This window comes from Aotus nancymaae, unplaced genomic scaffold (assembly GCF_030222135.1).
Source record: "Aotus nancymaae isolate 86718 unplaced genomic scaffold, 86718_ANA_hifiasm-v0.15.2.pri h1tg000003l, whole genome shotgun sequence".
NCBI classification, from domain to species: Eukaryota; Metazoa; Chordata; class Mammalia; order Primates; family Aotidae; genus Aotus; species Aotus nancymaae.
The window spans coordinates 72,519,249-72,523,398 of NW_026988414.1; positions in this window are offsets into that span (position 1 = coordinate 72,519,249).

Below are 4,150 nucleotides of genomic sequence, written 5' to 3' on the forward strand. Positions count from 1 at the left end.
GCTGAAGCACAGGAAATGGGGGAATCCACAGGGCTCACGTAGCCACCTGTCCTGGCTCTTAGAGCTCTCCTCTTGGGCTAGTTCTGGGCCATGGGTGTGTTGAAAGGCTTTGGCGCCCTCTGCTGACTGTGGTCCTGCCTGCAGCCCTCTCCATCGTAGCCAGAGCCTGTGCAGCAGGCCCCAGGAAGCCAGGAGTCTAGGAAGAGGGAAAACCAGAAGGGAAGAGAGTGAAAGGAAGTGAAGAATGGAGGGAGAAGACAACCAGGACCTTTACTGTCCCCAAAGCCCCCAGGATGGAGGACCCAGCTATGCAGCTACTCACTGACCACAGCAGCTGCTTGCAGACAGGAACATCACCTCTCAGCTGCTTATGATGACCCTCTAGAGACCCTGTGATGGCACAGCTAGCAGTATGAAGGGCACAGGCCCCAGAAAGTTCCTCAGGCTCTGGCTGTGATGCCTTGTAAGTCCATGTGGTAGAACCATCCACCAGGCCAGGGAACTTTTCCACCTCCTCTGGGAATGTCCAGCCCCAGACCTTCAATCCTGGAAGCAAGGGAGCTTGGTGACGAAAAGAACAGACTTGGGGACCAGACTGACCCAGGTAGAGTGCTGCACTGCCCCTCACTTGCTGTGTGACCTTGGGCTCCTAACCTCTCCATGTCTCTGCATCCTCATCTGCAAAATGAGGGGAGTAAGACAGTTGCAATGAGGATGAACTAAAAATCCGTGTAGATGCCAGGTGGAGTGGCTCATGCCTGTAATCTCAGCACTTTGGGAGGCTGAGGCAGGCAGATCACTTGAGGTCAGGAGTTCGAGACTAGCCTGGCCAACATGGTGAACATCTCTACTAAAGATACAACACTTAGCCAGGCAAGCTGGCATGCGCCTGTGGTCCCAGCTACTCCAGAGGCTGAGGCAGGAGAATTGCTTGAACTCAGGAGGTGGCAGTTGCAGTGAGCCGAGATCACACCACTGCACTCAGCCTGGGGAACAGAGTGAAGCTCCGTCTCAAAAACAAAAAGAAAAATCCATATAGAGTACAGCCCAGGGCCCGACGCAGAGTAAGTGCATACTAAACGCTAGCTACTGGCATTACTATTGTCAGAGATAAAGGGCAGAGTTTCATCAGGGCCTCTGCAGCTGACCCGACTCCTGGGAAGTCATTTGTAATGGTGGGATCATCAGAATCTCATGTTTGCAGAAGGCCATGATGTCAGGCAGTCAGATTCCTGCTGGGAACACCTGTCCCAATTGTCTGACCTTCTTTCTTCTGTGGTGGAACAGTCCTTTTCCTCCGCAGGGCTCACCTCCCATCTCTCTACATAAGGCTGCCCTCCCAGGCCAAGCTGACTGTCTAGGGCCATGTACCTGGCCTGAGCTCAGCCAGGGAGGCCCCTCTTGTGGTGTGTTCAGACTCAGGGACATCAAGACTCACTTCTTTCTCATGACATAACCTCCAAGTTACAACACTCAGAAGCTGTCAGTGGTCATATTTTCTGTATTAGACAAAACCAGTCTTCTGGGAAAAGAAAGAATGAGGCTGACCTGCAAAAACAAGAACCTGGCAGGGCTGCTGTGGCTTGCAGATCCCTGGTCCCAGATGTCTCTAAGGCCCACCTACATCCCCGCCCCTCTGGTGGCTCAATTACTGGGCTCTTACTTAGATTCTGTGAGATGCTCCAACACCCTCCAACAAATCCTCATTTTTGTCAGGCTGAAGTTGGGCTTCTGTCATTTGCAAGCCAGAGAACAAGGACTAGCTTTTCAAGCCCCTGGGTCCTCTGCTGAAAGTCTCTTCCATCTATCCTCACTACTCACATGTTCCCATCCCACATTTTTGCAATCCTCTACTCCTAAAAAGTTCCAAAGCTGTTTTCTTTCTCATTGATTTTTAAGGACTTTTTTTCAAGGGTAGCACATTTATTGTAGAGCCTCAATTTGTTAGGGTGTAGATGTGAAATTGTTAATAATCTCCTCCCAACACACACACAAACACACACACACACACACACACACACACACGGTCAGCTGTGCTCTGTTGAAATCCCTTTCCTGCTGGGTGACAGGGATCTTAGTGACATCGTGGCTGCATCCCACAACTCCACTGTCACTTTCTCATCAATGAGGACTGTCTCATTTCCGTAATCAAGACATGTTCCTGTTTGTCTCTTCTGCCATTCCCACTTCTGCCCAGACGAGAGTGGTGACTGTCCCTCCCACCCCGACAAGGCCACAGTGGAGGGGAGCATCTGGCTCTAGACGCGCCTCCTATCCCTCTTCTAGTCTCTCAGTCACTGAGGGGCCAGGAAGGGGACTTGGAAGCAACTCTCACATGTCCTCTCCTGGGTGGATTGTCACTGCTTCTCTGGCTACTCCTCTCCCTCCTCTTTGCCCTGGTGACTGTCTCGTGGACAGCCTGTGCATTCTATCAAACCCTAGAGAGACACCCTCAGGGGTGGAATACTGGCTTGTCCACTTGAGCCCAGCCACCTCACACAGCTCTCTCTCCCCGCTGCCATCTGTCTCCTATTTCCCTCTTCCCCAACTCAGGCAGCTTAGTATACAAGGGGGTCTACGGACTAAGCAGATGCCCCCCTGGGGGATGGCATGCTTGTCTCTCCTTACAAGAAATTCTCTTATGCTATCAGGGAGGAAAGGCACCCCATCCCGCCCCTCGTCTCTTGTGAAGAGGGGAGCCAGCAGCCTCTACCACAAACACTGCCCTCCCCACATGGCAACAGGCTGCTCCATCCCCTACTCCTCTTCTAGTCACTGTGGGAGGTGGTGGTGGCTGATGAGAGAAGAGCTATCAGCCCTGCAGGAGGGAGATGGTACTAGCTGCTGACCACCCACTGACAACTCTGAATGCAGAAGGCAGGGTCCCCAGCGCCTTTTGTACTCAGCTTTGGGTGTTAGCTGCAATTCCAGAACAGGAGGAAGAGTCCCACACAATATCCTGTTATGCTGGTGCAGAACTCTCCTCCCTCCCAGATCCCAGCTGAATTGATCAAAAGACTAGGAAAGAAGAGAACGCCTGTTGGCCTGGACTGAAAGCCAGAGAAGGTACATTCTCGTGCCAGGAAAGCTGGGGATCGCTGTAAAATGTGCAAGACACAGATGAAAGGAAGACCCCAAGGGCTGATTCACAACTCCAATGTTTGAGAAAGCAAAACTGTATCATCAGAAGTAGATGAGGTCCTGGCAGAAGGTACTGACCCCGAATTAGGACAGATGGTGGCACATGGGGCTTGCAGGGCATCTTTGGAAAGCCCTTTCCATACTACCAACTGCCTTGGGAAACAGCTGACTGGGAGGTGGGCTGGGGTGGGGGTATGTGGTTGCCATGTCAAGTAGATAACTGAGCTGGGTGGAGCGGGAGGAATTCTTCCCTCAATCAGTTTCTCTCTAATTCCATGTTCCTCCTTTCCTGTTAATGTGGGCACAAGTCTTGCCATGGCTATGTTGAATACCTATAGGAACAGCCTGGAAACCCTGCATGGTGAGCAGATAGACCTGGCCCTTGGTGCAGAGGCAAGGTTCCCTGCTGGGCCTGGCCCCAGTCAACCCCCACACATTTGTCCCAGCTAGATCCCCGAGCTGGTAATGGCCCTTGGAAGCTCTACCTGGAGTTGGGGAAAGAACGGGCCATTTGCACACAAACACACACACAAACCCTGAAGCCAGCTCGGCCACTGGCTGGTGACTCTGGTGACAAGTGGGGAGACACGTCACATGTGGTTTGTGTTCATAGCCAACCGGTGATGAGAAACTGCATTAACCAGTCCTAAAATATGACAAGACAGCTGGAGTAACATCCAGACGAAGGCTGACCTGAAGAGAATCCATTTCCTTCTCTTTATTTGGGGGAAAATAATAAGATTGTATAAAACATTCATTTTTAGCTACATGTGGTAGTGCCTGCCTAGAATTCCAGCTACTTGGGAGGCTGAGGCCAGAGGATCACTTGGGGTCAAGAGTCTGAGGCCAGCCCAGGCAATATAGTGGGACCCGGTCTCTAAATGAATACATTTTAAAAAAATAAAATTTTTTAAAGTTTTAAAGCACTCATTTTTAAAGTAGGAGTACACAGAAAAGCAAACACACACCCCCACACACAAACCCACATGCACACACATACACTTGGAAA